Here is a 10,726-nt window from a genome sequence, read left to right as displayed (position 1 = left end):
ATACAAATAACATCAAAATACTTGACTTTTTGATCGACAGCATATTTACTAAGTTTGGTGGATATATATTTCACCACGCAGTCGGTATTCCAATGTGTACTAATTGTGCACCCAACTGATCGATTTGTTTTTGTACCTTTATGAAGCAGAATTCATAAAATTCTTCTCAAAAACAAGAAATAAAATAATCTTGCAAAATTCTTTAATTTCCCTTCCTGATATATTTATGAGGTCCTGTCAATCAATAACCCACATTTCAGTGAGTGCTTGCATCTCAAACATCCAAGTGAACTTCAGATTAAGGATGGTACCGAAACTGGAAGGTCTCCTTCATATTTTAGTCTTTTCCGCGACATTGACACAGATGCACGACTTCAAAACTAAAAGCTAAATAGGATACAATTTTTCAATCAATCAAGGATCATGAATCGTCAATATCGAACGTGAACTCCATTTTGACCCACATCTACGTCATTTGGTCTCTGGTTGATACTAGTAGCTGTTTCATTGACAATCATACCATATCTTCTTATCTTTATATAATATGTTGCACAGAAACGACACAAATATCCAATATTCCAATCATACAAGGACCATCGCGTCTGAACGTCGTTTAAATATCGAATTTGACTTCCATTTTGTCACTAGAAACAACATAATAAAATTTGAAAATCATTGGTAGAAACTGTTTGTAAGGGATTGCATGGAGGCAACTTGAGCCGATCAACCGTCCACCAGCCGTACAACCCCAAACCAATAACCGGCTTTTTGTCAGAAAACCCGATAAAAAACTGGCAAAACAAAAATCAATATCTTGAATGACCGTTATGACAAAACATTCAGTATCACAACACATAAAATAACATGTACATAGCTAAGAGGTGATAGAGCAGATTGTGAGCCCTTGCTTCACATCGGTTGACATAATATGATGTTTCATAGCTTAATAAACACGTTATGATCGTGCATGCTCAAAATATACAGACTACTAAATGGTTGTTCTTTTTACACCAAAAATGCTCTAACAGAATTATGAGGAAGAATGACTGAAATCGACATAGCTTAAGTTTTACGGTCAACATCACGAATTGGTTGACCGATAAGATATGTCTTTGTGTCAACTCACATGTTTTGGAGGTGTTAGATCTTGAGATACCAGAATAATCGTCTGATCTGTAATTGTATCGATTGTGTCCTATTCCCGATTATAATATTTTAAATGAGTCGCTCCTTTTGAAATTCATGTGATTCCCTCATTTTTATGTTTTTACCATGATTTGTAGCTTCTTCATCGATTGATTGAACATTGACTACTGTTGCCTAAAAGAGAGGCGAAGGATACGAAAGGGACATTCAAACTCCCAAGTCGAAAATAAACTGACAACGCTATGGCTAAAAAAAAAAAGACAAACAAACAACAGTACACAAAACACAACATAAAAAACTAAAGACTGAGCAACACAAACCCTACCAAAAACTGGGAGTGATCACATGCGCTCCGAAAGGGTAAGCAGATCCTGCTCCACATTTGACACCCGTCGTGTTGCTCATGTTAGGACAAACCCGGTGATAAGTCTAATTCGGTAGGTCACATTCGGAGAAAAGGCGACAGGATTGTAGTTACGACAATTGGAAGCATATCCGTTGTCATCTGTGAAAGGGACGATTTCAACTTCACCACTTGGAATTCTTGGTTTAACAGCTTCCTTGTGAGCAGCAACCATCAAGAAAATCATGATAGGAAATACAAGCCCGGGAATATCGTATCAACTAGGAGATACGTATGCAGGTGCTGCTTGAATGTTGGTACATAAAAATGGGAAGTTCACAATTGGGAAGCTGAAATCATCACTTTTGTCGTAAAGTTTTGTTTTCAACCGACAATCATTGTCAAATTATAGATGTAAGTCAAGATATGAGGCCGACTTAAATTATCATTTTAATCAGTTCATTCAAAATTGAAAGTAGATGAATATTCAAGTTTTTTTTTATACTCACATGTTCCTCGGAAATTGTCAGTACCAAATCAATATGGCAGTTGCTTTTCACTTGTCTCAATCATTTAACATGTTCAGATTATCATAACTGGCCTAGCGGACAATTGTACTAGATCAATACAGTTGAATAATAATTAACAAATAACTTTATAACAATTTTGTTTGATCAAAGAGGCAATAGGAAGAGTCACACAAGTGAAGATACAAATGAAACAGAGCCTAAACAATTATGCAGTTACATATGTCGATACGAACAATGACAATAAAATTACATTTTAAAAATAAAAGAAGAATGTGTCTGAGGACAGGAATACCCCCGCTCCAGCTTTGCAATTTTCCAGGTTGAAAAGGAGGATAACACTAGAACTGCAAGTGACTTGATTCCAAAATTCGAACTCTGTTTGCAAATTTTGGTTCTTAGCATTGTGTATGAGTTTCATAAAACTTGGATGAGGAAAACTTAAGTCAGAGTGTGGAAATAAAAATGGGACGGGCGGACGGATGGAAGGACGGACGATCAAGAGTAACACTTACTTCCCCCGTTGCCTTAAAAAAACGAGATGAAAATAAGACCAACAATTTGTGAGTCAGTGAGCATAGGAAATTGAAGTCAATGAACATAAAAAATTGAAGTATCACATATGCAAAACTATAGATGTGAACGCAGACATTTCAAAAACTATTCGTTAATGTGGTATAATTTGCAAATTATTTTGCTTCCATTCATTTTGAGACTCAGTAATCATTTGTATGAGGACGGAAACGTTCCTTAAAAGTAAACATTTATATCGTAGAAAGAGGCAGAAGATACCAAGAGGAAATCCAAGATTATAAGTCGTAAAAAAACTGACAACGCCATGGCAAACTTTGGCAAGAGAAAACTCGAGAATAATTTCACCTTTTGATTGATATCGGAACTTTTGCAGTGGTAACCTTTGAATCAATATTATCCTGATTTACTCCTTGAATCCCTGATAATCATTTTCATTTAAAATTATCGCTAAAACTCATTTTTCCCTATAACATTAGTGGCAAAAATATAAATTAACGGTGTTTGTCTTATATTCGAATCATTTGACGATTGTTTCAAAACTCCACGGATCGAATGTTTCGAATGTTGGTTCAAAGTTTTAAAAGACTAATTTCAACCTAAATACTAACAATTATGGCAATTGATATCCTACTTCGATTTACTTTGATCATGGCATGTAGTGAAGTGAAACAACATTTTGATACAGTAAGAAGAGAAGCACATTTTGTTTTTTTTTCATTTACTGCATGTATAAAACAGATCTAAAACAGCAATAGCCAATACTGATTTAATCAATTCTGGCGATTGATTTCGAAAATCAAAAATGTGACTTCACATGTACCTACGCCTAGAAGTATAGGAGTCCAATACAAATCTTACCAATACGCAAAATACATTATGTCGTCTTTGTTAAGATTTGAATGTATATACAAAAGGATTTTGTTCTTCAATCGGTCTGTCGATCATTTTACAGAGATTAAAATAAAGATAAAAACTTGTTGTTATAATTGATGTTGATTTGATTTATTGTCCAAACTCTGACATAACTGATTGGGAGATTTTTTGAATATGGAATAATTCGTTCTCACGCAAAATATTGAGTTCAAAAGAGGAAAATTTTTAATATCTTTTACGCATAAAAAATTCTATAGATTATCAATACCAGAAAAGGTTTTTAAAACAATGTTTGGCAATGTTCTGCTACATATTTTTTTTCAGCTAGGCTATATATTTTTACCAACTGATAGTGGTGATACTTTTACCTAAATGTGCCCCATTTATACCTTGAACCAGCAAAAAGGGCAACCGCGATAATTGGAAAAATGTTACCGTAAATTATCTTCAAACATATAATACAGTAGGGTAATTATACATTTTAAAGAAATATTGTCATCGGTTGTGACTCGTTTTCGTCCATTGTATAATTAAGGATGGGAACTGCTTATTAAGAACGAAAGGGATATTGAAAGTATTGTCATACTGAATTATCAAACGATAACTCCAGAAAAATTCATTATTCTACTTTTAAAAGGGCTCTTTATATTGTGAAATACTGTCGTTTACAATAAATTGATATATACAAGCAGCTGCATTAGGGCATAATTAGTGCTAAATCCTCGGGACTACACTTTAATTTTTAATTCTATTAATTTTCGTATTTTCAGTACGTTTTCATGGATTAAAATTCTTATGTCTTGTGACAAAAATTGGTTTTATTAGATACTTAGATTTAAAGTAATTCTTGGTTTACAAGTTTCAGGTTTCTGAAGTATGAATTTTATAAATTTCGAGTTTCCACTCAAGTTTCTGACTTGGAACGGCACTTGGGTGCAATTGTTTACCACGAAACACCCATCCGTGGCCATAGTTTACATATCTTATCTCAATGGTCATAGGGAAAAATCATACTACTACTATCTAATCTGCTGTAATATGGATAGGGTTCCAAGCCTAATTCATCCTATGTTTTAAGTAATACTGTATTTTTTTAAATACTGCAGACGAAGGAGTATTAGAAAGTGATAGTTAATCTTTCCGTATACATTAGTTGATTATTTATAATCTTCTTTAAAAATGAAAGTGAAGATTCTTGTCCATATTTTGTAGTTTTCAAATATAAATGGTTGTATTGTGAGGCAAGCCACAAGCTGCTCAACAATCTCCCACCATGTTGTTATATTTCAGATTACATGGTGACTTGGGAAAATACCTTGTTATTTTGTACTGCTCATACCATTCCTGTATGAAACACATAAGGAAGTACAGTGCGTATTGTGCTACACAAAAGAATAAACTCTATATTTGCAGATAAAGTGTTGGAGTATGTTTTCAGTAACTGCCAACCTTCTTGATTAACCTATACATTTAACTCGACTTCATTCTTTATGCGCATGTCCCAAGTCAGCAGTCATTTATTTAGTGGTAGCGGTTCGTTGCTGTCTGTCATATTTATTTTTTTTCTTTTATTGAATCTTGCAAAAATCAGGCCGCTTGCTTACTATTTTTTCTTGTTTCACATTTTGTCATGCTAGGGCCTTTTATAGCTTACTATACAATATGGAGTTTTCTCATTGTTGAAGGCCATATGGTGACCTATTAAAGTTGTTTACATCGTCCTTTGGGCTGTGGGCAGTTGTCTCATTGGGAATCATACAACATCTCCTTAGTTTACGCTCATGCATGTTGAAACTATATTGACTTCATTAACAGGGATGTGGTCTTTGTACACAAAAGATGTTCCAACAAAATTTTGAGGAAAAATGACTTGACTCGACATTCCATAAGTTGTACGGTCAACATTACGAATTGGTTGACCCATACGATATATCTATGACTCAACTCTCTAGCGACATGTTTTGGGGTATTTTGATCTTTGGATACCAGTTGTAATTTTACCAATTAAGATTTTTCGACTGAGTGTAGATTTCCATTTTTCGATGATGCATAGCTTGCTGGATTAGCTTACCTTGTAGACACAACTGGTCTTGGTCCTTTTTGGGTTCATGCGAATCCCTCGTTTTTTCAACCTTGGTTTGTATCTTTTTAATGGAGTAACGAAATTTGAACATGGGTAAACTACTATTGCCTCTAACTTGTCCTTAAGTGATGTTAATACTGGTGTCAAACCCTGCTATCATATTCTGAACATAAATGAATAAGCATTTCTAAATTATAATAAAATATTGTACGCTGAAATAAACTGAATGTTTTATTCGCCCTTAAAATCTGGTAAACAGGAGAAGCTCGAACGTATTAAACATGGCGTTGTCTCTTTTAGTGGACTTATGATTTTTTATAACCTCCTGGGTTTGTAAGAGTGTAACCCTTACGGATTGGTTTATGTCGATGAAACGAAAAGAAAGCTTAATAAATGTATGTGCGGCCATAGATCAGGCATTAACAACAATGAAAATGACATTGTTTATACGCATTTTAATCAGTCTGATCATTCAATCCTTTCTATGCGAGTTCGTATCGTCGAATAATAATACCACAGGACTAACAATCCTCATCTCGCAACACGTACCTCTCCGTAGACAAAAGCAAGATTACTGGATTCAGGAATTGGGAATTGCGACACCATACGGTTGCAATGACAAAATTGATGGTAAATGTATTATATCTAGTCCTTCATGTAGCTCGGGAATGTGATGAATATGTTTAACTTTGCTCCTCAACGTAGACGCAGTCATGGGCATTGTCTTTATGTATCACCTCACCTACTCTCCATGATATCTCTATAAATACCCTTCTGTCATTTATCCAAAAGCCGTTGGGTATTCATCATGTACAACATGTTTGGAAACCAGTTGCAAACCCTGCATTCAAACCAATACAATCTTACAGCTATCATCTCGGATATTGCCAGTCAAAGACTTTTCAGACCGGTTCGCATTGGAAAAGACGAAAAGGAGAATAGATCCTTTCTAAAACTTTCCTTTGCTAACAAAGGTCTTGATGCCTTCAACTTTGGCAATATCCTTCATCAAAAATCAGTTTACTCGAAAATATATCCGACTTTAAAGATCATGCAGTTTGTACCGATCATTGCTTATACCTATACTAAACCAATTGCAAACTAAAATGTTTAATTACTGACACGAGTTGCAGGATCTCAATATTGACGAGTTCAAGTCTAAAACTTTAAATTGCTTGTGCTAGCTCCCAGTTGATATGTAATCCGGCTGGCCACGGTACTACTGGCGACCTGAACATTGTCGATAACACTTCTCTGCCAAATGTGTTATCCAAAGAAATATCGCGAGTCTAAATCCATCAATTGGAAACACAACTTTAAATACTGATGGATTCAGTCGAGTATTATGCCAGGCAATGGGCTAAATGACAGAAAGAAGACGTATATACTCTTTCCGAATGGGTTATGGCTGTGAGGTCGATGCTACGACTTAGAATTATAAAACTGAATGGGTCTATGAATACGCATGCTACATCGACCTTTAAAGACCCAAATGCTTCTAAGCACTTATCCTACCTCCATGACAAAAATGTTATTGTTCCCGTTGATAAAGCCCCAAACAACATAGTTTTTGTGTGTAAATCACACTACATAAACGGCTTGATAAAGGAATTAGGTACCCCGGTATTGATCGGTATTGACAATTCACTTGGAAACTATACATAAACTCCAACAACACTTACCAAGGAGGAAATCCTGAATAATCATAGGTCTGTTCTATCTTCCTTTGGAATTTCAACCAAAGATGAAGAACTGGATCTTCCTTCACTGCATTGCTTACCTTAATTACATAAATGTCCTTACAAACACCGTTAAATTTCTGTTCTTCCAATTGCCCCTCCAAACCACTTTCTAAATTATTAACATCAATTTTATCAGCAGTCAAAGCCGGGCTTCACAGTTATTGTGAAACTACCTACTTTAGGGACGGCGCAAATCAGAAGTGGATACTTAAAAAATCCAAAGATCTGTTAAAAGTACATAAATCTAAGTCTCTTTCCTCTTGCTGTAGTTTTAAAATAATTGGTTTTTCTATCCTTTACACAAGTATTCCCCATTCCAAACTAAAAGATAAATTGAATGAATTGGTTCTACTTTGTTACGTAAAAAAGAATGGCCCACATAAAACCAAATATCTTGTTTTAAGGAGGGATAAGTCTTTTGTGTTTTGTAAAAAATCACTCTGATTCAAACAAACAATTTTGTGAAACCTGAAATCATATAAAAGCTTGATTTCGTGATTGACAACATATTTGCTATGTTTGGAGACGTGTTTTTCAACAAAACAATCGGCTTTCCCATCGAACCAACTGTCCGTCTCTTCTTGTCGACTTGTTCCTTTATTCATATGCGTCTGACTTCATACATGAGCTTCTTAGGAAGAATGTAAAGAAGCTAGCATTATCCTTTAACTTCACGTTCCGCTATATAGATGATGTCCTCTCACTAAATAATTCAAAGTTTGGCGACTATGTTGAACGCATCTATCCCCTCGAACTTAAAATACAGGATACAATAGATACAGTTAAGTCTGCCTCATAACATTTTTTTGGTACAGAAAAATATCTGGAATTAAAAAGAATTTAAAGATAGACAAGCACTGCGCAAGATCAGAATAAGTGCATACCCCTTAAAATAGAGACGGACAGATATGCAAAAAACTATATGGATAAATATAGATTATGTAAAAAATGCACGTTGGATAAAGTTGAAGAACATTTTATATGTAAATGTCCCCTTTATAATCTCTTGAGAAAAGAGTTTTTTTTATGAAAAAAATTCGAAATGTTAAACACAAATGCCAAGTTTAATTGACTTTTTATTCAAGAAAACCTAGAGGTATTGAAAATTATTGCAATTTATATTAATAAATGTTTTGAACTCAGAAAACTATCAATATAGTACAGATATGTTTATATATAACCCACTGAGAATATTTGCGTGTTAATATTAAATATAATAGGTATGCTATTTTACTTATATGTGTATGACTCTGATCTGGCTGTGGTTTAAGTTCTTAGAATTGAGATGATTATATTCATATTTATATATGATTATCAAAATTATTGTCAATTATCTACATCATTGTAATAAATTACTTTGCTCTTCATGGGCCCTTTAATTGGAATAAAAATATCTCATCTTACCTTATCTTATCTTGACTAACATTTGGAAATTGACAATGAGGATGGGTTGTGAACAAAACTTAACGACAAGAGAGATGATTTCGTCTCTCCAATTGAGTATTTTCCATTTATAGGTAGCAGCATTCCAGGAGCACCTGCATATATATGGAGTATATATCTCCCAGTTGATACTATATTCAAGAGCTAGCATTTCCTATCATGATTTCCTTGACAGAGGGTTGTTGCTTACAAGGAAACTATTGAACCAAGAGTTCCAAATGGTGAAGTTGAAATCGTCCCTTCCAAATTTTAAATACCCTATCAAGAGTTGTTTAACCGTTATGGAATATCTGTTTCAGATGACGGATATGTTCCAATTGTTGTACTACAATCCTGTCCTCTTTTTCTTGAATATGACCTACTAAATTAGATTTATCACCAGATTTGTACATGATCAACACAATGGGGGTAACATGTGGAGCAGGATTTGCTTACCCGTCCAGAGCAACCGAGATCACCCCGGTTTTTGTGGGGTTCGTGTTGCTCAATCTTTAGTTTTCTATGTTGTGTTTTGTGTATTCGTTGTTTTTTTGTTTTTACCATGGCATTGTCAGTTTGTTTTCGACTTATGGGTTTTAATATCTCTTTGGTATCTTTTGCCTCTCTTTTGGTGTCTTCTCTCTTTTCATTTGTAAAGTTATTGTTATAGATGAGCTGAGGCTTACAATTTAATCTTAATTTTTAATACTAACCACAACAATTATGGTTCTTCTTAAAAAATCTGTTTTAATTAACCACATAAAATATTATCTAATTTATTAAAACATGTATCTACAAACAAAAAACTACAACCACTGAACAGAGCCCACAAACGCATACTCCCCAACTTCCCATTTGTAATATAGAATTAAAAATTTTGCTATTTGGAAACCCCAAAAACCTCTTCAAAAAAATAAAATGACGGAGATGCTAATTAGAATAACAGAAAAAACATTCTGTGAACTTTTAAATGTGCATATTTAATAAGAAGTTCTGGATACAAGATGCTTTTGCAAATTTGTATAAATCAGTGACATGCTATAGGAAACTCAAAAGTAAATATAATAAAAGACGCACAATAATAATGGGTACTAATTATTCTCTGAAATCTCTTAGTTGGATCCAGTCAGTGGTATCGGAGTTTTAGATACAAAGAGTTGAGGGAGGGACACTTAAAACGAGCAAAACTATCACTTTTAATATACCACACTTTTAATTGAGTGTGGTATACTAAATTAATAAAAACATAATGTTGAGTGCACTTACTTGTGAATTACTGATTCAACTAATTCAAAGTCTGATACACAATGCAACATTAATAGGAAACAGCATATATAGTAATAAACTGTTATCACAGAGATATGTCTCGCCTTTTTGTAATTTTGATAATGCAAAAGTTGAAATAAAAATAGCAATACTTTAACATGTAAGTTATGCAAATATTCAAAGTCGATGAACCATGACTGAAGGTACATCATCATGGCTAAACAATCTCCATGGAATGATTTGTGCCAATGCTAATACAACTGCATACCAAATACCATTGACTTATTATAAGTCATTCACTTTAAAATAAAATACTCCGCTGGGGCGCAGCTTGATACGACCGCAGAGGTCAAACCCGGAACAGTTGGGGCAAGTATGGACACAACATTCAAGCTTGATACAGTACTGAATTTGGATTGTATTTAAATATTTGACACAGCATAGGTTTCTGACACAGAATGCATGTGGTCTAAGAACTTAAAAATTTTTAATTTACCTATTCAAACCATATCATTATTATTTGCTTTTATATATAAATCAGAAATAACCAATTTAAAATGGAAAATTTTAAAGAAAAAAAATGAAAAAAAAATCCCCCCAAATTTTTTGAACCCCCTTATGATTCATCACCCCCTAACTCAATCCCAGCCTTCCCTTTGTGGTATGGTACCTTGCACTACAATTTCAGAGAGATCCATACACTTGAACACAAGTTATTGTCTGGAAACTAGAAAAATGCTTATTTTTGGTCCCTTTTTGGCCCCAAATTCCTAAACATTTAGGGCAATTA

The sequence above is a fragment of the Mytilus californianus genome, unplaced genomic scaffold (genome assembly GCF_021869535.1).
Source record: "Mytilus californianus isolate M0D057914Y unplaced genomic scaffold, xbMytCali1.0.p SCAF_2, whole genome shotgun sequence".
Taxonomy (NCBI): Eukaryota; Metazoa; Mollusca; class Bivalvia; order Mytilida; family Mytilidae; genus Mytilus; species Mytilus californianus.
This window is presented reverse-complemented; position numbering follows the sequence as displayed.